Source organism: Marmota marmota, unplaced genomic scaffold (assembly GCF_001458135.2).
Source record: "Marmota marmota marmota unplaced genomic scaffold, marMar, whole genome shotgun sequence".
Classification (NCBI taxonomy): domain Eukaryota; kingdom Metazoa; phylum Chordata; class Mammalia; order Rodentia; family Sciuridae; genus Marmota; species Marmota marmota.
Window position 1 is genome coordinate 2,705,262 of NW_025999990.1, and position 24,770 is coordinate 2,730,031.

The 24,770-nt window shown below is 41.6% G+C and overlaps 1 protein-coding gene across 1 annotated transcript in view; it reads right to left on the reverse strand.

Annotated features, from left to right (window-relative positions):
* Positions 1–24,764, reverse strand: part of Mast4 (microtubule associated serine/threonine kinase family member 4) — a 555,412-nt gene extending 530,648 nt beyond the window's left edge. The window contains exon 1 of the mRNA XM_048806078.1: positions 24,689–24,764. The gene's annotated coding sequence lies outside the window, so the exon portion shown is untranslated. The remainder of the gene's footprint in view (positions 1–24,688) is intronic.
* Between the last annotated feature and the right edge of the window lie 6 nt (positions 24,765–24,770).

Genomic DNA, 24,770 nt, shown 5'->3' on the forward strand with positions numbered 1-24,770 from the left:
TCCAGAAGTATTCACTCGAAGAATTTGTACATGGCATCTTCACCTGCCCCATAAGAGTTCAGGACTCTCAGGGACTCAACAGTGGTACAAGGCCCACAACTTAGCAGCAGACTGAACACTATGAGCAAACCCCAGCATGGACAGTCATGCTCTGCAGCTTTATCAAGTGGACACTTACAGCCACCAAGGCACACACAGATCTGGGGGATGACATACCTTGCTTCGCCTGGTACCTGTGTACTTCACTGGGCCTGGGATCTGATGCAATGAGATTGCTTGCTGGCTGTTTGGCTGGCTGACCTCCTCCGTCTACCCACTTAGTAAAGAGTCCTCCACCCTTCCAGGTTAACTTGTCAAAGCCTTTTTTGGAGTCATCTTGGACTCCTCCAGCTCTAATATGCCATTTCTACTTGGTAAACAAATCTTGTTTTGTTTATGCTCAATACACATCGGGAACTTGGTTCTTCCACCACCTATTAACCTGGTCCAAGCACTCTCACCTGATCACTGCAATCACTTCCTACTTAGGTCTCCTCCGCACCTCATCAGGTCTATTACCCATATAGAAGCTAGTGATCCTGTTAAAAATTAGATCACATTATTCTACTCAAAACTTCCAGAAACTACCCAACTTAATTACTGATATACTTTTTTTTTAAGGTGCAGAGAAGAGGCTCAGAAGGACCTACAATGTGACATAATGAAACCTTCCCCCTGATCTTTAGCCTTTGCCTCCAATCTCATCATCTACCACTCTCCCCCATGCCCCCTCTGCTCAAACACCCTGACCTTCTAGCCATGCCTTAAATTCTCCAGCTATGATCCACCTCAGGGCCTTTGGACTTGTTCTTCCCTCTCTCTAGATCATTCTCTCCACCTCACCCCCAGACATACATACAACCAAACAAATCATCTGGTTCAGATACTTTCATAATCCAAATTCTTGGCAAGGTCCTCACTCACCATGCAATCCAAAACGGCGGCATCCCTTTCCCTACACCCAGCACCCCATATTCCCTTCAATTCTCCTTTCTCCTTAGGATGAATATACTACTATCTAACCCCAGGGTCTGCCAACTGCAGACTGTGGTCTAAATCTAGCCCAGCACTTGATCCTACAAATAAAGTTTTGTTGGAACACAGCTACACCTATTCATGGATATACGGTCTAGGGCTGCTTTTACACCAAAATGGCAGACTTGAGTAGTTGCAACAAAGACCATCTGGTCCATAAATTCAATTTAAAATGAAAGAAAAACAAGGAAATTTCTAGCTGATCCTTTATAGAAAAAGTCTGTCAACTAATACACCGCCTCATTGTCTAACATAGTATCTGTCTTCTCTACATTCAATACAAGCCGCAAAGGATCAGGGACTTTTATTGTTTGTTTGTTTCCTTTTTTTCACTGCTGTATTCCCAGTGTCTGTTACACACTAGGTGCTCAATAAATATCTGTAGAGTAGTTGGAGGAATGAATGAAAAGCAAATTGGTATTGTTGAACAGGAAGGTCTAGGACACGCTACTGAATTATACACTTTGTAGAAATATTGTACTCACCTACAGAAGAGCTCTGGTTTTCTTTCATGCCCTGGTTCCTAGACATACAGCTCAGTCATTTTCTTACTCCTCATACAATAGCACACTTTAAGACAAAGAAGAACAGGGAAAAGTCTGGAACATCACCATAAAGCCATCATGTTGAGGCACATGCCATTTAAATTAAGTTGCCTTACAGTTCTGCACTGGACATATTAGTATAAACATTCCCTTTTATTTCAGGTCCTCAGAATCGAATTCCCCCCAAAAGTGAACACTGTATTACTGACAGTCCACACTGATCTCTGACTTCATTTTTCTTTAGCACTTCTGAATCCTAAGAGCAAAAAATTAAGACAGTCACCCTCAACTCCTCCTTTATCTCTCTCTTCAATTTATTAACAAGACACTGCTGCTGGTACCCAGAGAATTCAGGGGGGGGAAAACAACAATCTATTTAGAAACAATTCTGACTTAACTGCTGTGTCATTTCCCATATATGTCTCCCTTCCTCTGAATTAGGGGAGACATTTGCATTAAAACAGAATCTCTCTTACTTAGAATGCACCTGCTCAGGCGGATTAAGCCCCACGGAAGTCATAATCTTCCACTTCTGAGATCACTACCGCTCCAACAAAATGAGTTATCATGCCTAGTGAGACCCAAGGAAAAAAAAATTAGGACCAGTAAAAACAGAATTCCCCTTCACATGAGGGTGGAGGAAAGAGCACAGGGGCAGGAATAAAAGATGTAAGAAACAAGTAGTAGCAAATATTTTCGTATAAAATGTATAGAAAGATTAAGTTGCAATTCACAGAAAATTAACGCTCCATGCAGGAGACCAGTGCTCACAGAGACACATCCTTTTCTACTATTAGAAATGCTATGCAAAAGGCCATGCTTTGTTGTTTTTTAAAGGCCATCAGTCAGGGTTGATTGCCATAACAGCGCTATTACAGATGATCTGCCCATTCTAAATTCACACAATGATAACTTCTTTATTCACAATAATAAAAGGTAAGTGCTATATAACTTTGTTCAGAATCCAACATGGTACTGGACTTTTACAATGTATTAATTTATAGGCCTAATTCCATATGGTTCTAATGTGGAAGGAAAGTAGCACTGCAGAGTTTCACATTTTTCCCTACTCACAAATATATATTCACAATAATATATAATTGCTTTGTTATAAAAGTGCTAAAAAGAACAGGCATCCACCTTCTATTATATTAAGGTTTCACCTTACAAGCATAATCAAGCATAATGAGATATGATGTGACCTATAGAATAGTTTGGTAGTGGTTCACCACAATTACAGGGTAATAATCATTTTTAAATACTGTCCCCCTTGCTCACTCTAATGGAAGGAGGGGGGAAAAGAAAAAAGAAAAAAGAAAAAAAACCTAACTCTTTCACTCAATTTAAGACCTATATTTGAAATACTAAAATCTGGTATAATAGAAAAAGGAAATCTCATACTTTTTTTTCTTTTCAGGGCACAAGGATTTGTACCATGTGGGTAAGAATTTATGAATCTGTGGTTTCCAACAAAAGGTGACCTTGCTAAAAAATATTTATTGTGGAAAAAAATATAGATCCACTAAATAATTTTTTCTTTCCAGACATACAAGTAAGTACAACATCATCATGCTAATAAAATAGACAGGTATGCTGAATAGCTGTCTAGTAAAACATATACAAGGTTAATGAAATTTAAAATATTCCCCAGAATAGAGTCTTCTGAGAGTATGCATAGAAATATCTTAGTCACACTGAACCACTGGGGGGAAAATTAGTTTATTTCATTCCCCTCGGCAAACCTACTTTGGCATATACATGAGCCTCCTGTATAGATTCACAAGCGCGCATCTGGATCCGTGTGTATGAGGAGAATGATATATCCATTAGGAGAAAAGGGTATAAGCAGCTCAACAAAATTCTACAGGATCCTGCAGGCACTGATATTACTACATGAATTTTTATGAGTTTTCAGGTAGGAAAAATATTCCTAACGCAAGGGTGATAAGACCCGACAGCTCTGAATAAGTGGAATACATACACCCTGGAGCTGGCACTCACAGTGTGCCTGCTTTGAGGGTGGCACAGGCATAATTCAGAACCCAACAAGCCCCTGCTCTGTTTTGGGCTGGAAGACTCAGGAACAGGAACCCAGTCAAATCTCAGAGGCAAAACTCTCTACTGCAGATACTACCAGAAAAGCCACTCTTCCCTGTGAGCTGTACTTTCACATGAGGATCAACACACTAACAAATGATCACCAAACATATGAAGGAATGTGTTCTTCTCCTCACCTGCCAACTTCTTGCCACGAATTCTACTAACCCCATCATCCTCCATAAGGGGTGAAGGCCTGCCTTGGGGTTGCCAGGCCAGTATTTAAAACACTGCTATGAAAAGAAAACTGTATTTATAAATGGCGCTTCTGTAGGAAAACATCCTTTTGCTGATGTGAAGACCACAGAAAGATGCCGATGCCCTGGAAAGGGGGAGAGGTAGTCTTGCTACTGGTTTCCTTTCTCCTTGCATCACCAAATACCCACCAATTCAGCAAAATTAAGTTGTAAACATTCCTCTTTTTATAAAATGTGCACTGGCTATTCTCAGACTCCTAAAGGAAATGATATGCACAGTACTCCTAGTGAGAATGACACCTGTTAATAGCTGCCTTTCTATTGGAGGATCCACTCAAAAATGATCAGGGTAAGCTAAACATCAAAAGTTACACCTTGCTAATCTAAGGCCCTTGAAAGCAGCATGTCTATTGCCCCTCAACACAGGGAGAATTGTTCAGTTCTGTAATGGGACATTAACACTCCTCCAAATTTAGGTTGGGGTAGGGACACAAACTCATAAGAAACTATGCTTCCAAACACACACATGCAAAACTAAAGAAAGACTCATGAACAACACAGAGTCAAGCATCTGAAATTCTTTGCTGCACTCAGGGGAGAAGTCACACACCATTGCCTGAAGGTCCAAGTTGAAGATCAGGGAAAATCTGAGTGTGACAATGGAAAGGCAAACAAATGGGTTCAAATCCCACCCCTGACACCAACTGAAAGAAAGATCCAGTACAAGGACTTGAGTTCTCTGGAATCTCTGCTTCCTCAGAGACTCCATGGGAAATGCAGCTTTTCCCTCGACCTCGCAGACCTGCCTTGAGGATCAGAAGGAGGACATGTGTGAACACCCAACACAGCACCTACTCATAACAGGTGCTCAAAAATGGCACTGGGCAGTGAACATGATCTTTCTCCACAAGCCAGTGGGAGGGAAACCAATGCTTCTGCAACCCTGGAACCTCACGAGCCTTCTGGCAACACTTTAAATGCAGACGTGCAACAGGGTCTCCCAGTCAAACGCGAGTGGTATTTGCCATCCAAGGGCCATAGGTGATGCAAATATAATCAATAAGGACACCAAAAACACTGCCACAGCACCTAGTTCACTATTTGACTCCAGTTGCCAAGAACACAGGCTAAATATCTGGCTTACTGTGATCCTGGCTCTCCTAAACATCTTCTATCTCTATTTGCTTTGGTGTTTTATTTCATAAATGGTCTTTGGCCTTTCCACAGCAGTTGGAGGAGTCTTTGGCTCCTTCCAGACAGTACCGTGGGGAGGGCAAGATTGGGGCACGAGGGTAAACAGGCACACAGGAGAAACAGAAAGAACCAAAGCTATTTAAGCTGGCTATCCTGGTGTGCGTCAGACTAGTCCTAAGCTTTCGGGCTTAAAGCAACCACTGCTTTATCTTATGTCACAATTTTATGAGTCAGGAATTCAGGCAAGGTTCAGCAATTGTATTCTACATAGTTTTTGTTTTTTTAACACTTTACAACATCAACAGATTTACCATTCATGAACAACTTTAAAAAATAAAAAAAGAACATTAGCCCTTCTCTACTTTTACTGAGACACCATAATAAAAAGCACTGATTTTGAAATCATGCAAACCATGAGCAAGTTATGTAGTCTCGGTGAACTTTACTTTCTGAGTTAATCAAGTTTTCTAGCACTGTGACAAAATACCTGAGAAAAACCACTTAAAGGAGGAAAGATTTATTTTAGCTCATGGCTTCAGTCAGCCCATGGTCAGCTGGTTCTATTGCTTTGGGCCAAAGGTGAGGCAGATCATCATGGTGGCAGAGAGTGTGATGGAGGAGCTTGCTCACCTAAAGAAAGCTAGGTAAGTGTGGGGGGCTTTCAGAGAAGGCCCCCAGTGATATCCTTCCTCCACTCACGCCTTACCCTCTACAGTTTATACCACCTCCCAGTAGTCTGTGCAATTATGAACCCATAAATGGATTAACCCATGGATGAGGCCAGAATCTCATGATCCAATCAAGTCTCCAAAGCCCCACCTCTGGGCATCACTTCACTGGAGACCAAGCCTTCAACACAAGAGCCTTTGGGAGACATTCCAGATAACTTTTTCTAAGCAGGAAAACAGATAACCCCCACCTTTCTTGCAAGATTAAGGATAGACACAAATGCTAGAATGTATGACAAGTAGGTATGCTGTGCCTAGCTTAAAATAGGACCCGAAAAAGGCCTGTGCTGAGATGTATGATCAACACTTTCAGAAGCAAAGTAGCCAGAGATCCACTTCTAAATAACAATACCAGAAAAACCAAATATTTCAATGAGATGCTACTCCTGTTGGTATCTGAACACAATATGAGTGCCTCATAATCAACTTTGATGTTTTCCTGTGACTTTTAGGGGAAAAAAAATCTAGTCAATTAAGTTATTCATGGCACAGTCAATGTTCTCCATTCAGTCCAGATGTGAATGTTCAAGGTGTCTATTTTCAGGACTGAGCCAACTTTTGTTAACCAACAAAAAAGTTGGCTAAAACCTTTTTTTCCTGGCTTTATGTGTTTTTATAGCATATTATTACACAGATAATTGAGCACTACAATTCAGCAACCAACTATGGAGAAAAGCTGCCAGCAAGCACTGCTGTCAAGGAAATTAATTAGTAAAGGGAAAGAAGGGGCAGCATTTATCAACCATTTACACAAGGAAGTTTTAGTCTTCTTATCCAGAATTTGCTTTTGCAAACAATTTTAAATGTGTGTGTGTTCAGAGGATGGAGTACACACGCCATGCCTACACCCACTTCCAAGCTGCCCTTCATATAGGGGCCCCAGCTCATGGGGAAATTGGAGAAGGTAAGACTCTGGCTTCCTGTGGGGCCTTACAGAACCCAAAAGAAAAGTTCTTCACCTTCAACGGGTCCCAGGCTTGGGCTTCACCCTCTCCATCTGCACTCTCAGGAGGCAACATAGGAAGAGAGTCAAAGGCCCTGAGACATCTGCCTGCCCTAGACATACAACCAGCATGAACTGGCCTTATTCTAGACAGTCCTTCCTAATGGGTAACCCCCGACCAGCCAGAGTGCTAGATCTTCAGAAACTGAATCCGACATGTAACTTAAACATTAATACCTACAAAGTTTTTAAACAATTTAATCATCTCTCCTTTGCTTGTCCATTGTTCATTTTAACATGGGGACAGGGACTGAATGTGAAAAATTCTTGCACACCACCTGTCCACGATCCAAGAGATACAGTGAGAAGGTCTCCATCCTGGCCATCTTGCATTAGTGTCTCTACAGCCAGCATTCATTTCAGACCCACCACTTTCCTTGGGCTGCCAAGTTTCCTCTGTGCACTTACTTATTTAATAGAGATTTATTGCATACTGGGAGGCAACTGCTGTGGCTATGGAGATGAATAAGAGAAGGGCTCTGCTTTCACATAGCTCAATGTCTGCCGAGGGGAAAAGACATCACAACCTGGTGAGGTAAGTGCTTTAGTGTATCCATGGATGATGCCTGCAGTACAGCAGGTCTCTGTGCTTCTACACCTGTGCAAAGCACCAGAATCTCTGCTGCAGCAAGAAACCCAGAGGACTAAAGTCCAGCCTTCCTAGGCCCACCAAGGGGTTTTTGTCCACCTCCCTTCCCTTGTGCTGCCACTAAGAGGTTCAAGAGGTTCCAACCCCTGCACCCATGAAACCCTTCCCTGGTCCAGAGGAATCTGCTTTCTGTCTCTCTGTGCTCTCAAAAGGCACCACCTTCCACCCCAGGATGCCCAGCTTTTCCTCTCCTGTAGCTTTAGATGAAGAGACTAAGTAAAGGCTCAACTTCAAACTGCGTCAGTTTTCTGCCATGTAAACATCCCCAAGGCAAGGAGTTAAAAGGTTCCATTTCCTGTTGAAATACCAGAGAAAAGGCGAAGGGCAAGTCATACATTTAATAGCTCAGAGAAGATTAGGCTGCCACTGTGTCCCCCAAACAAAGCCTTGAAAAGGATGCCTCATCTTTCGCTGCAGATAAACACATCTCCAGGAGAAGTACCCCACCAATAATCAACACAAGTGGCCTCTGGTATGTGCCTTGAGGTCCCTGCTCCCCCAGACCTCTGTCCTAGCAGCCTTTTCATGCTGAAAGTATAGCAAGCACCAGGCTTTTTTTTTTTTTTTTTTTTTTTTGGGCACAAAAAAATCTTCTAGCTCAAACAATGGAAAGAAACCTACTCTCTAAAGAATGGGAAAATTTGGGATCCCTTGAACTGGGGGTCTTGTTGTGCAACACAGAAAACCTGCAACAAGATTTTCTTTCAAAACTTAAATCCAAGATTGGAGTCTCACTACCCTCATCAAGAGCCAAAGAATTCTAGAGACCACAAATGCCCCTTTTAATAAGGGCCAATAAACTCCTTGACATCACATACCAGAAGACTAAAATCTTCTATCATTTCATTTTTAGAAGTTTGCCTGAAAGCTCTATGTGGAGAGGGAGACTCTTTGGTTTTCAAAATTAAGATCAATAACATGGTTGTAGCTACAAATTGCAAAAGTCCAGAGTACACACTGTGGTCATAATAAAACTAACTGGGACAGAGACTCTTTGAGAAAGTAGCAAAACTGGCCAGCCCCTCACCTGGCCTCACAGTCTGCTTTCTGAGTGATTTATCCTCAGGGAATGGTGAAGGATATGATGATGTGCGGGGTCAGGGAAGCCCACAAAGGTGAAAAGCAAATTTGATTCTCAAAGTGGGATAGCCCCACCTGTTCCACCTGGGCTTTCACATGTGCATAGAACATCACTGAGTGCCCCCTCACATTACACACTCATTCTCACCAGATGGCTTGGCTACCTTGCACTGTGACTGTGTGGCTTTGGGAAGCAACCAGCCTGTCGCGACCCCCCCCCCAACCCCACACCAGTAAACCACAAGTGCATTTGTTCATTCTGAGGAAGGAATCCCTCCCCTCCCCCACCCAAGCCGGCAGAACACTGAAGGAGTCTGATGACGTCAAAAGAGTTCTTTTAAGAGATTAGATTTATCCTCAGAAGGCTTGCTTCCCTCCCCACCTACAAACAGGGTGAACTAGCTACCCTGACAGGTCTGAGGCCTGGAGAAACTGCCTTAGGAAAAAATCACAGGAAGTCTGTGGGCCTGGGAACTTCAAGCAAGTCCCCATAGCACAGAGTCTCAGGAAACTCTGGAATCAGGGGCTGCCATGGCCACAGGGACATCAAGACCTCACCCAAGTATGGGTCCACTGTAATGGGGACCATGATCCCTACAAAAGATTCAAAGGGTGAGCATTTCTCCTGGAAGAAATTTTTCCAAGTACACTTTGAGAAGCAAGGCAAAAAATAAAATAATAAATGAGATGGTGTTTGAAATTCCAACTGGGCCAAAAACATCATTCCTTGAAACTTGGCAAATTTCAAGTACTGAGTAACCAAAATATCTTTGCAAAGCAAGAAAATACAATCCTAAAGAGGTGTTTCCAAAAAAGGATTACCTGGTAAATTCTTAATAACAAATGTTCTCCCTAAACTCAGGCCCCACAACAAAACCAAACCAAACAGTTCCTTAGGACAATGACTGAAAAAGCATTAGCTTTAAATATTGCTTAATTACCTAGGGAAATATAAATCTTTAAAAAATACTCTTGATTAGAAAGTTATGAAGCCATAAATAAACTGGTATTACAGAAAACACTACAACCCCCTTAGCATATTTTATACCAGTAGTTTTAAATTACACAGGCACAAGGAGTTACCCATAAACATATGGCAAAAACCAACTTGTCCGTGACTATTCCTTCTAAATATTACTTTTATAGAGAACAACAGAAGACTTCCCTAAGACTGCATTTGTAGCAAACATATATGGCAGGCTGAATAATTTAATAGTACAGCCTCCTCTTTTTTCCTATGCTTACCATCTTCAAGGCATCGCAGAGTTGGCTTCCAAGTCAATCCCGTCAGGCTGATTTTTCTGTAGTTGTTGCCTCCCCATGCCCACCTCGTTTGTATCATGATTCTTTTGTTGACAGTGCACAGTGCATATTAGGGTTGAGTCACTCCAGGTACACTGCCTGCTAACCCACCTGTAGGTTGCTTTAGGCACCAAACACATCTCCCCTAACCCCCATCTCCACCAACTAACTCCTCTAGCGGTGAGCAAACAGTAAGATTCAGTAAATACTTCCCGAGTTGACAGTGACAAAGAAAAAGCCACATAAGTGGTTCTAGGCCCACTGCAAGAAGGTTGCAGACAGCTCACCTGGGGTTAGGAGGTGTTCCCCAGCGCCTGTTAGGTGAAACACAGTGACAGGAACACCCTACTCTCCAGGACCCTCTAGGCAGCCATCTAGGACTCTAGCATTTCTTCCTTTCTGCCCTCAAAAGTACAAGCCAACTGGCAAGGGGAAGAAAAAAGACCCCTGCTAAAAAGAAACCTGAACCCAGGAAGTTGATTGGCCCTAGCCCACCAACCACTCCAGTAAAAATAACACCAAAGATGTGCCGCCTGCAAGTTTGGTTTAAAAAGAGCCACACACACAGAAGAATCCCACTTGAATCAAGTCCTCATTTTCTAGGCTATTCTAAACAAGCAGCTGTTTTAAACCATTCTAAACTTACAGCTACCTCTCAAAATTCAAATTATCCTGATTGCCCAACACCTGTGGATCATGCTTTAAGAGTCATTAACCCATATTACAAGCTTAGAGACAAACTTAAGTTTCGAGGGGAGTTCAAAGTTTTAACAAGAACTTAATCTTCATGGCAATTTTGTTATATAGGCTGCCACTTTGCATCCAAGCCTACAAAGAAAGTAGCAGTGATTGAATTTGCATCCCTAGATGTCCTTAAGTGTCAAAATAAATTTCTAAAAACTATGGGTATCATCTTAGCCATTCACAGAAGTGCCTATCTGATACAGGTTTTCAGGAACACCAAGTGAGCACCCAATGATTCTCAGCAGGACTTATGCACATCACTATGATGTCACTTGGTAAACCTGTTTTGATCATTTTAAAAGGTCTGTGTTTCACTTTCCTCTTCAGTATCATAGAGGATCACTAAACAGACACTGGGAGAGGCTCTGATGGAAATCATCCCCATTCCTAAAACTCAGCTATAAACTATTTTCATGGGGTCTTTGCCATCACTTTGAAAGAACAAATTTCATTAATTCTACAACTCAATTTTAACTCTCTCAAAAGAGAACAACAGAGACAGAAAGAGAGTGAAGAGAGGAAATCAGCAGCTTGCAACAGAATATATATATAAGCATCCTCTGGTTGGAAGGATTCAATTATTCTTTGCAAACTCTGTGGGTTTGGGTTCCAAGCACAAAAAACACACACTGAAGTTCAAGATCCCCACCTGAAAAGAGCATATAGCTATTTCTTAAAGTCTTGTCTACAGGAGCTATCAATCCCATCATGAGTCAACCAGAAGAAAAATCATGGGAGAATTTAAAGTGCATCAGTGGGGGCAGGCGACAGGCCATATAAATTGGGACGTTTATTGTATAATGAAATTTTTACACAAAGAAAAAATGTTGAGACAAAGGGCCCTTAACTATTCCTAATAATGGAACTGGGTTTATTTAAAAAGGCATTCTGATGAGTTTTCTGAAATGACCACCTTCTCCCTCCAATTTGGAACCTTCACTGGCCTCCCCCTTTAGGAGTGACCCAAAAAGTGGCAAGAGATTTTATTTTGGATTAAAATTATTCATGGGGCAAAGCCTTGGCATTCGTGAAGATGACCAAAAGACAAACAGAGGTCATTGCTCATCTCCAGGAGGCTCCCCAGAGTCACCACATGGCTGGGAGTGGAGGCTGAGAGAGGGTTCCTTTTCCCAGTGCACCTGATCCCTAACTCACAACACCTGGGAGGACAGGGTGCTCATCTAGGTGTGCAGATGCTGAGAATTACCAGTGCCACTGTCATCCACCCCCAGGTGCTGCTGTATATCCCCCAACAGTACAGAGCAGTCAAACCTGCCCTCAGTGCCCCACATGGAACTCATATTAGAAATGAAAGCCATGGCAACACTGCACCAAGTGGCATGAGCAGCAGGCAGAGTCAGAGGGCCTGGGCTCCACAGGCCCAGTTATTCACTTGACCTCTCTGGGGAAAGCAAGATACAAAGCAGCCTCTGACCTTCCAGATCCAGAATTCTACTGTCTTCACCATTTCCAGCACTAATGTTATCCCATGTCTAGGACCTTATTATCCCATTCTTGGAGTTAAATTAGGTTTTTGTAGGCTGATCTGGAAGTCAAATCACCATTTAAATGCCATGTCTGTAGGACTGCGTGCCTCAAGTTCCAAACAGCTGACTTTCATATAAACTTATACAACAACCCACTGATAGCTGAGACCAGAGCTGCCAGCCTCTATTTTTTTGTTGTTTTTAAGGCAGCACATGGTAAAAGGCAATGTCTGACAGATTCTGATTTAACTTTGCAAACAAACTTTAGTTTACTTCAAGAGTTGGTCAGCTAAGTTCCAGAACAATATATGAGGGGCTCTGGCTGCCTGGAAGGGGAGAGATCATACAAATATTTTAAATAAAAGAATGGTCTTTTCTCCAATCAGAAGCTGTCGGCCTACGACACAGGAGTGACAAGCTTGTGACAGGCAGCCCAAGGAGAATTACAGGCAGTAATTCCATACAAGAGGAATTTCTGCCTGGAGACTTGGAATCTCACCACAGATCCAGAGATCTCCAGAGAAAATTTAAGAGAGAAAGATACAATTTTGAGGCCAATAGAGCCTCATGAACTAGCACCAAAAACCATCCTTTGAAATTCCATCTGGAATAACAACTTCTAGGGTTAAAATGTAGTACTCTATTTTAAAGATGACTCAACAGACAGCCACACCATGACATTGTCTAAGGGACATCCCTAGTAAGTTAAGGTCCTAAAGTTGCCCTGCATTGTAAAGGAAGCCCAGGTTCTATACCCACACTCCCCTGCTGGCCAAACTGTCTCTATGACAAGACTTATTCTAAAACTGAAGCTTCAGCCTCTGAGGGACAATTGGAAGAAACTCAGTGTTTCCACAAGCACACAGAAGCCTGAGGACTCACAGGGTGAGACACACAACAGGAAGCCCAGCTTCAATAGACAGAACTCAGCTTCCTCTTTGGACTCAAAATCCTGTGCAGGGATTGGAAGGCAAGAGATAGAATGCTCCGATTTATTAGGGAGAACTGACAGAAACACACCAAAAAATTTTAAAAGTTGAATAAGAGTGGAAGAAAGTAACCCTATTTTTTTCTGGATGTGTAAATCGGCATTGCCTGAAAGGAAGATTCTATGAGTACATGTCCTTACAAGAATCCACATCAAGAATAAGTATTGAAGCTGGGTGCAGTGGTACACACCTGTAATCCCAGGGACTCAGGAGGCTGAGGCAGAAGGATTGCAAGTTCAAAGCTAGCCCAGCAATTTAGCAAGTTCCTAGCTAACTTAGCAAGACCGTGTCTCAAAATAAAAATAAGAAGGGCTGGGGATGTGGCTCAGAGGTTAAGCACCCCTGGGTTCAATCCCTAGTACCAAAAAGAAAAGAATAAGTATTCAGATCTTAATTATCTCCCACAATAAATAAATAAATAAGTACATGAGGTGATGGATACCTGATTAGATTGAGTTAATCATGTCACCATCATGTATACACTTATCAGAACATCATGTTGGGTACTGTAAATATATATAAGTGTTATTTCACAGTTATATAAAGCAGAGGGAGGGAAGAGCACATGTGCCTGTTCACAAATCAGAAAACACAATCAAGTCTGTCAACAAGAAAATGTCATTGAACAATTCAGCAACAAATTATACACTGATGAAAACTTTACAATTTAAATCATTTTTAAAGTTTAAAAAAAAAAAACGGGAGATGTAATTTAAATGGACTCTGATTTTATCACAAATGAGGATCAGAGAGGCTAATCACCTCCCTAGGAGTCAAGGCATTCCTCAGAAAACAATCAGGATTCTTGTTGAACCCTTCCACTTACCGTGGCATTATCCTGCAAACTAGTGAGCAGCCTAGGATCACTCTTAAAACTGTAAAGCGAATTGTCATTATTTCAGTAGAAATTAAAATGATTCCTTTGAACACGTGGCCCCAAATGCATTACTACTACAAATTTTAATGAATAACCAAAAATATCCTAGTAGAATACAGCTTCCCAAAGCCAACAAGAAATGAGAATTGGTTTATAGCTAAATTCCTTCATCTGTAGAAACTTTCTCATCTCATTAACAGTTGACCTAAACCCAGAAATACAGCTTTAAATCTTAGCACCAACTTTTAAAAAAAATCCTTGAAACAGACAATCAATCTAAACTCTTACCTCAGGTGCACAGGGGCCATTTCATTGGCACCAGCATTCATTCAGCAGTCATTTATTGTGTGCCAATCACACGAGGCTCTGCTGGGCTCTGGGACACAGAGACAACTAGGAGGCTGGGACCTCAGGGAATGCAGTTCCTTAAAAGGTGTCCTCAAACCTGCTCCTCTCCACCTTCTTCCCACTATTCTCCTCTTCCCATGTATGATATTCATCAGGTCATTTAGCTACAGCATGGTAGTATGAACTAATTTAACTACCAATTTAATTTCAAAAAGACTTGGGGGGAAAATTAAATGAGTAAATGCCTGTAAAACATTCAGAACGGCATCTTGACACACATTATGCCTCAACTGCAATTTTGTGCCAACTATTATTATCATTATCCATTATACGCCACTCTCCTTATTGAAGGGGTTTGAATTGATGTGACATTGTTCCTATTCTGAGCAGAAAAAAAAAAGTGTAAAAATAGAAATGAGAAAATAATTGAAATATGAGAAAGGGCTGTGCAAACACTACAAATATTAATAAATACAAGACCTAGCATAACACAGGAAGATAATGTAGTACAACCCTCCGAAAACAACTGATTCTGCTATTTTCAACTTTCAAAGTTAACAAGAAAGGAATCAAGATATCTATTTTTATTAACAGCACACACAATTTTTACACTCACTTTCTACCTCTTCTCACACACTTTCATGTCTTCAATAGTTCTCAAAGATGATTGATGCCCAGGTGAGAGCCTTTAAGCACTACAAGCTCTCCAATCATTTAAAAAAAAAAAAAAAAAAAAAAGCTTGTTCAGCACAGAATAATAAGGCAGGAAAACACAACATGACATGTTAGGAAAAAAGTGAACAAAGGGAAAACAAAAAGAGTTTTCAAGTTAATCTTTAATGAACCATAAAATTCAGTAGCCCAAAAAAGGATATTCTCCCCAACATTCTGTTGTACACAGGTTTTACTATAATGTTCTAGCTAAAATGGTCTTTTTTTGGGGGGGCGGGGGGAAGGTGGGGAATTTCTTTTTAAAATTCTGATGACCTAGCTATAGATAGGAAGGAGGAAAAAGAAACGAGGAAGAATTAGAACAAGGAGGAACAAGGAACCTAATACACAGAAGAGGATGATTCAGAAATAATTTTAAAAGAATATTAAACTATGATTTTAGCAGGTTTTAAAACTGCCATGTTACCATCTTCACAACTAGTCTTATTCCGTAATTTCAAAACTCTTGCCTTTAGCTGCTCACACCTATGAGTCAAGTTTCTCCAGGTAGAAGTAGTCTAAAGTTCAAAAGTAGAAATCTTGAGGAAACGGACATGAATATTTTTATGAAGAAAATCAAGAGTGTTCAAAGACGTAATTTCCATTTTATCTCTTGTCCTCTAAATAGAGAATCTGTATCATGGCTGGAACCCACCCATCACTGAGGATTAGAGCTAGTCCTCAAAGGTCTTACAGCACTTGAGGACTGTCCCTCTCTGTACCAAAGGGAGCAGGCATCTTATTAGGATAACTTGGTCAGTACCTGCTGGGCAAATAACATAGGTTTTCCAAGGAAATAAGATGAGTACATAAAATGAAGTTTACTATGGTAATTTTTCAAACTGTAGATAAATAATTCAAAGTACCATAATGTAGACAGAGAGAAGGCAGTCTTCTTGACAAGTAATTTTCCTCTCATTTGCTCTCATACTCAGCTTTTAAACTAAGCTTGCTTTGCTTCAACAAGGCACCTCCACTTACTAGTCTGAGAAGGGCCACAAGGACAGGAAGGTTGGCCTCTCCTTGAGTTCTCCTGTTCTGTACTCAATTCATTTCAGGTGTGCGAAGTTCTCCTCAAAAAATAAGACTTTCAGCACTTCTTGCTCAAGAACCCAGTAGCTGGGCTGACCTTTCCTCTGGAGTGGTTCTTCCCTTCTCTTCTTGGCTGCATCTGAGAATCCTCAGAGTACTCTCTTAAAACAAGAAATCTGGGTGCAGGCTAGCATTATTTCAATTAAACCACTCCAGCTAACACTCTGGGAATGCAAAAACAAATTTTGTGTGTTTGTGTTATATGTGTTGGAGCTAGAAATGCTTCCGTGGAACCAACCTATCCATAAAGAACCCAGTTGTGAAATTAACCATTTAGCCTTTACACACACAATGGATTTCATCACAACTGCATTCCATTTCAATAGCTTAATGTAGTTTAGCTGGCTAGGATTGCCCTAAGACATAATTTTAAATCTGTGGCTTTTGTGAATCTAAGTCTCCACAACAGTGTACAACTACATATGATTTTATACTCCAAGTCCACCCCAATTTCATTTTCTTTCCCTACCACTGATGAGGCGCTGGGGCCCTTCCTGTGTTGCAGAAGTTGCATCTACCTCTGCATAAAGAAATGCTTGACAAGACAACTATTAGGAGCAGAAGTCCATCTGATATATAGTGGTATTTTTTTTAGACAAACACAGAAGGTACAAAATCATCAGCCTGTAAGGAATGACCCATGTAACTTCTCAGCTGATCAGAAAAGGAACTGACCAAGTGCTGAGGCAGAGGCCCAAAGACCCACATCTTATGTGAGTGTGTTAGTGTACAGTCATATACCAAATGAAATTGGGTGCACTTGGAAGCATTGGAAACACCACTAAATTACAAAGTCAAGAACATTAAAACTAAAATTTCATCTTCCACATGATAGCTTATGAAATTAGTTAAGAAGCCAAATTTGTGAGCATTTATGTATTCCCTCCCACCTACCCACTTCTGCCCAATCCCTAATAGCATCACAAGGCATTTGGGCTGAAAGGTTCAGTGGAAGTAAGCACCGTAATCAAAATTATATCGACTGTGTCTGAGAGGGGAATTGATGGGGTAGCAAAAGAGCACAGGCCTAGGATACAAATACATAAGCTGTCTTGCAGACAGCTTGTCTGGTTATGAATTCAAATCATTAAATAATCAGGAAATGCTTTGCATTAGGAAAAGTTGGGGAATTTTCACACCGGAAATTTCACACAAGTTCTACACACTCAAACATGACTTCATGTTTATGTACATACTGCTGACCACAGTCCTGAACCTACATTTTTCTTTTTAGGGTGTGATTTTGTCTCCTAACCCTGGAGACACAAGTGACTATTGTCCTGACCTTCCCAGAAATTCTAGAATGCTGAGAGTGTGCAGATTGAATGAGAGAAACAAGTGCCCAAAGCTGTTGGAGCAACAGTCTTCTGCTTAACCTTGTATTTTATGTTATGCTTTAGCTTAAAATAACATTAGCAGATAGGAAATCACAGACAAAATATGGGGCACATGAAGGAGAGCAAGGAGCTTTGAACTAAATGACGTGAAGTTGTATACATGTCAACCTGAACAAGTGCAAGGTCAGAACCCGAGTTATTAGGAAGAGAAGCAAAGTGCAGTTGCTGCACCAGCATTTGAGTTGTATTAAAAAGGCTCCTAAGTTATTATACAAATGAAGTGTTTACACTATCCCAAAACAGACAAAACAAAATTTTTATTGGGTATTTTGCATATATGCATTCCTGAATTTTCAAAGTTCCGCTGAATTTCTACAGATTGCCCCTTTGAGAAAACTGGGTGGCCCCTGGACCACCTGTCTGGCCTCCCATCCCAGTGCTTACATGAACTGAAGTTCACTTCCAGATAACCACCTTATAGCCTTCTTTTCCCTTCTTAGCTCTCAAACCTTTACCTAGGAAGCTTACTAAAGTACAAGGTCATCTTACCAGCTTCACATGCGGAAGACAAGCTGCCTTCCCCCTAAATCCCTGGGAATTCTCATGCCCACAGAGTTCTTTAGGACATTATTTAATAACTGATCACCAAGAGCAGTTCCTGAAGCAAATGGGAAGGTCTAATGAATCATACACCATAAAGCTTTGCTGTCAGTACCTCATAAAAATGCTCTGTCCATGAAATTAAAAGTGATAACTATGTTACATATCTACCTACTCATGAATGAAAGGGTCTCTCGGGACTAGCAACAAAACCAGCCATAGCACAATCCGTTGGGGCAGGGACTTCTAGGCCTCTGCTTATTCCTGGCTATAGTAGTGACATTCTGCATACATCAGCTTTCCATAGTCAGTAATAATAGCAAACCTCACTATGGAATGCTTACCATACACAGGCACTGTTCCAGGGACTCCACAAATACATCTCTTTAATTCTTGTAATGACCCTCTGCAATAAATACTGGCATGCCCATTTTACAGATGAGGAAACAGTCTCAGGATTAATAACCTGGCCCAAGTCATTTAGCCTATGAATATCTGAATCAGGGTCAGAAGTCCACAAGCTTAGGTACTACAGAGACTGATTCCAAGCTAGGAGCCAGTGCCTGCTAGCCCTGAAGGGATGAAGGAAGAAACATCAGCAGTTTCTGGGCAGCACCATAAACAGGGCATCCTTCATCTAAGAGATGACTGTCCAAAAACATCTCTTCTAAATTGTGTGCAAGCATGCACATACCCCACCCCACTCAGCATTCTCCAAAGTCAGTCCACAAGCTTGTGGACCCTTCTCTGTGTGAGGCCAGTTCTAGAAGCATTCTTTCAGCAGTTTATCATCTGTGTACCCTTCCTCATGGGGGTCAAACTGAAAACAAAAAACTGAATTCACACACTGTGTACACTAAGTCTGAGTAGATGGATGGCCTTTGTCGCCTGCTATTTGGCATTTCCTGGAATGCCTCAGATCAGAGGTGGAAGGGATAAAAGCTGCCCTTTCCTTTTGAGGAAAATCCAGGCTCTGGTAGTGCCTATTAGCCCAGGAACACCACACTTCCTGTCAACATGGGCACAACACTCAGGCCATGTCCCCTTTTGCTCAACTGAGATAAATGTGTCCCCACAACTTACTATGGAAATGAGCACCTGTAAGACCCCCTTCTCACTCTCTGCTCATGTCAATAAACTTTCTCCTTCGAGAAAATACTAGGCTTAAGATGATATCATACTGGGAAGTGGCACTTATTCACACTAAGATGTTTCCTGGAATAGATCTAAATTCCTTTCCTATTATAATTCTTATGTATTTGCCTAGAGTGCCTAACATACCAGGAATGATCCTCCCCTATCTCATCTACTTACTATTCACTAAGAGGGCATCTTCTCAGGTTACCAATTGCAACTCTGTAACTTTTAAACAGGCTATCTCAGTGGTCCCCAACAGGTGGGCCTCATGCTGCTTGGCCTCCCCAGCTGCAGCTTCTCTCTAGAACATCTTCCAATGCCCTGGCCCCCATCCTCCCTGCCAAGCTAGCCAGCTTCCTCTTAAAGTACAGCCCCACTCTGTGCTCTCTGACTTCAGGACCTTCTGAACCTCCTCACTCCCTTGCTCATTTAACTCCTGTTCATCCCTTAGGTCTTCAGCTCAAATATCACTTCCCCAGCTGAGGCTGTCCTTAACCTGCACACTCCTCACCAACTTATGCAGTGCAATCAAGCACTCTCTCACAGCATGTTTTCCTAGCTGTCACCTTTGAAACCAATTAATTAATAATCATGTGTTTAGTTATTAGCTCCCCCTCTAGTCGAGAAGCTCCCTGAGGACAAAACCATCTCTGCTCTCAGGATGATGCCTGGGAGTTGATACTCAATACACATTGGTAGACTGGCAGCTTTTCTGACCTCATGACTCTTACTGAAGTAGTGAATCAAAAAGTAAACTAAATAAATATGTCAGGATTTACACACTTCTCTTTCAAATGGTTCAGTGGCTACGATTAATACAATATAAATTGAATGAAAAAGTTGATTGAATTCATGGTTGTTTTTTGCTATTTAGTCTCTTCACCAATGAAAACCAGAAACCATCCACTGCATTATCACCATGTGGGGAACCCACAAACACAAACCCCAAATGAATTCCACTCATATACCATTTAATGAAATAGTTTGAAGACATCCCATAATTGTGTCTATTGTTATTAAGGAAAACTGTTTCCCAACTGTTGCCAAGAAAATAAGTCCCTTAATGCAGTAGAGTTTAAATGGGGTGTATACACAGAGTTGGAAATTCTTAACAATCGTGTCCTTTTCTGCCATTCTAAGAATCTCTGAAAGTTTCCAGTTCTAAAATATACAGTAAAAGGCAGTACTGACAATTAATACCCCAGTTCCTTCAAAGGTATTCTAAGTGGACCCTCAGGGATGTGACTTTATTCAAATTTACCTCAAAAACCCATTCATGACATTTTCTGCTCTGATCCACTTGGTTTTTCTGGATGAGGGTCCAGAGATATGAGCATCACAATTCACAAAAGACAAAACAAAGTGAATACACACAGTCACCCTTCAATCAAATGTGCAACTATTTTCAGAGATGTCATTATTTTCTGATCCATCCAACATGTTTACTAAGTCCCTGCTAATACATTAGAGACATCGTGTTGGGCTAGAGACACAATCCCTGCTCTCATCCAGTTTACCAATCAAGAGTTACCAAAAGCCACAGAGCACTTTACTGGAGTTATTCAAGGTGCTTTGGGGAAAAGGACAAGGCAGAATGCCTGAGGCAAATATCAGCAACGTTGTCAGGGGAACAGTACTCCAATCTAGATCATCTTAACTACGAAAGGCAGGATACTCAGCAACCGACACAGACAGACAAGGCAGATGCAGTTCTTTTAAGCAAAAAGTCACCTGCCCTCTCTCTTGTGTTTGCTATTCAGTACAAAAATGTAGTAAACACATTTTTATTAAATGTATTAAGGGACTTTAGCTCAGTGGTAGAATGCTTGCCTAATATGCAGGGGGTCCTGGGTTCAGTCCCTAGCACCTCTGCCCCGCAAAATAAAACAAAATATGTTTAAATTATCATCACTGCCACATCTAACTATTATTTTTAAGACACCAATAACTTATGGGATTGACTTAAGTGTATGAAACTTTGTACATTTTTACAAATATTGACAGAAGATAAAATGTGAAGTAGATCAAACACTGTGACATTACTAGATATATTCAAAATAGTTATAACAAGGTTGTCAAAAAATCAGCACTGCAATAATACAATAGAAACCTGAATTTTGCTGTTTTTTAAAAATTGATGCAATAAGTTGCTGTTAAAAAAAAATACCCACTGGAAAATAATGAATCTCCTAAGCCAGATATAACAATTTTTAAATTAAGATGAGTTTCTTTCCATTTTATAAGCTGCACTTAAGCCTTCAGTGCTTTATACTGGGAACTTGCTAAAATGTAACACCACGCTCAATGCAACCCTACAATCAGACACCCAACTCACAGTGTAAGCCTACACTCAGCTCTGTAATACAAACTCACAGTGCAAACAGAGACAAATAAAACCCCTTTCCCAGCTTATACTAATAAAATGAGACTAAACTGAGTAGACAATCTCAGATTCTCTGAAGGTAGATTGCATATAAATTATATGTTAATAAAACAACAGGCCAGCTCAACATTGCACTTCAACTTCACAAAATTTTATCACAAATGAACTTTAAAAAATTAATAATATGTACGTGACACTGGTTATGGTTTGGATCTAGAATGTCTCCCAATGTGAAGGCTTGGTCCCCAATGCAGCAATGTTCAGAAGTGGGACTCTTGGGAAATGACTGGATCATAAATAAGCCACTGACCTTATCAATGGATTAATCCGCTGATGGGTTCAGAGTTGATGGCATTATTGGGAAGTGGCAGAAACTTTAGCAGGCAGGGTCTAGTTGGAAGAAGTAGGTCACTGGTGGTGTGCTCTGGAAGGGTGTATCTTGTTCCTGTCTCCCCTCCCCCCCTTTCTCACTCTCTCTCCTTCCTGGCTGTCACTGGTGAGCAGCTTTCCTGCACCTCACCTTTCCACTATGATATTTCTGCCTAACCTCAGGCCCCAAACAACAGAGTCAGCCAACAATGGACTGAAACCTCTGAACTGTAAGCCCAAATAAATCTCTCTTCCTTTACATTTTCCCCTCCTCAGGTATTCTGTCACAGCAACAAAAAGCTAACACAGCACTCAATACTGTATATTAGCTACTGTGCTATGATTAAACTTGATGGCATGTATAAAATGTCTGTAACAACTCTATTACTAGTATTCCCATTAAGAGGTGAGAAAACTGAGGCTTATCAGAAGTACAGTGAACCATGATAACACACCTAGTCAAGGTGATCAAGCTAGAAATCAAACCCAGGATTTGTTACAGTGTTTATAACCTGGCATTCCTGAACCCTCTGGAATGGAAATTGTAACTGTGTGTATTTTATAAGAAGAGGTAGAAGATAGTTTTCATAAACTTCTCAAAGAGGACCACAGTTCCACAAAAGATTAAGACCCATCTCACTATCCTGTCACCAGTGTAAGAACCAAAAATTATATACTGGACTTCTACACTTCTCACCAAATTATCATTTCTACATTGTTCCGGGTGGGGGTGAGGGAGTATAAACTACCTGGCTTTAGTTTTGCTTCAAACTTCTCAAGGCAAGTCAAGATTTCACTCCTTGACAATTTCCAGCATCCCCTGACACAGGTTAAGTTACATAATAAATTGCAATACTGTATCCGTTTACATCCAATTCTGAGATTTCACAAACAGTGGCCGATGTTATTTAGTCATTCCACTCTCCAAATGTGTTTCAATCAAACAATCTTCACTGCATTGCCTGGGAAATAAGCTATTATTATATCCACTTCCCAGAAAGTAAAATATTGTCACCCTGAGGCCAGATAATAAATCAACTACAGAATTGGGATCAAAAGTGAGAAGTTCCCAACTCCCCTTCCCCTCCATCTGCCAGACCTTGCTATTTACTGTGGCATATCCTCCTAGCTAAACAGAAAACACAGGACAATTAATTCTACCATCTTTTCTACCCTGAAAACACTAGCTTAGGATCTAGTGGTAAATCTTTAAGTTATAGTCCCAGCTTCCCAGTGACAGTGTGATCATCTCTACAAGTTGGGTCAGAAGTTACAAGATGAATACCAATGAGGAATGCTGTTACAGTACAGGATTTGGTCATCTCTCTGCCATGACAAATCATTGTGTAAGTGTGGCACTCAACAAACTTCCGGCATACTGCCACTAGGATCATTCTGGCACTTTGGATCCATCCAAAATTCCTGATCAGTAAAAGTAGTAGTAGTGTGGAAATGAGCTTTACCTTGAAGTTTCTCATTATACAGATTAGAGAATGGAACCTGCAGAATGAATCGGGCCCAGGGTCTCACACTCAACAGAAGCAGTTCTAGAAAGCCAATCTCCAGGCACCAGACTGGGATCCTTGCAATTCCCAGAGGCACTGGGGAATGGGTCATGGTTACTGCCCGAGGCTTGACCAACCACCAACTACAGTTCATTCCATCTCAGCCAGGCTAGGACTTGCTTCACACCCCTGATGCCAGATTCAGTCTTTGCTTCCAAGAGGGAGAACCAGAAAGCTACCAACAGGGCATTGGCCTCAGTTTGATTCTTCTCGGGACAAAGACAATTACTTACAAGCTAACCACTCTGGCACTAAGGAATTAATTTCACAAGGAGGCTATGTTAGGGTAATGTTTTATTTATGGCACTGCCTAATCAGAATGACTTCCCCACAAGGAACGTCCAAAGCAAACAATCTTAGAGTCACAAAGAACCTTATACTTCATTCACTGTCCTTCAAAGCAGAAACAAAGCAGCGTTAGGAGCTAGGTGAACTCCGAAGCTCAGTCAAGAAGGGACCCACAAGTTCTAAATGGACATTCTTCCATGAAACTAGGACCAAGTCCTCGGAACAAGGTGGGAGTTTCCTACTAGCTTCAGTGATTGCACTCCTCTGAACACCCTGGAAACAAGTCCGAATCAGAACTGAGGTACTGCTGGAAGAGCACTGTAAATTCTCCTATCCCAGAGGATGCATGCTGCAGCGACCCGCCAAAACCACCCATTGGCGATCTCTGGGGCTGATGACAGTGAGACCTCACCTTGCAACTTCGCAGCTAAGCGCCCTCCCTGCCGCAAGCACCATCTCCCCCTCTCCACCCAAGCGCACCCAAGTCAGTGCTTAGCAACCCCGACTCTGAAGAATCAGATCTCAGTTGTGGGTACAAGTCAGACGTCCAGATAGCATCCCTTCGTTGACTGACCCAAACACACACAGACATTAAGGAGTTTGCAACTTTGACATTTTAAAAGCACGCCATCAGGCAGCAATGGTAGACAGACAGACAACACACACACACACACACACACACACACACACACACACTGAGGTAACAGCCACAGGGAAGTCAATGACCCTCCCGAAAGGCTCCTAACTGTCAATTACACTGGGTCAACTAGGTATGCCTCCCCTCTCCATGCCACTGGGCTCCACTGTCCACCGCATGTGCATAGGACCCGGAGCGGCGATTGACCCGCTGTCGGGACCCTGAGGTGGCGAGTTGGGAAAAAGCGGGGCCCACCTCCTCGTCCTGCTCCTCCTGGGACGCGCTGCTGCCCCCGGGCGCGGGTGGCGCGGCTCCTCCGAGTGGCAGCGGCAATGTA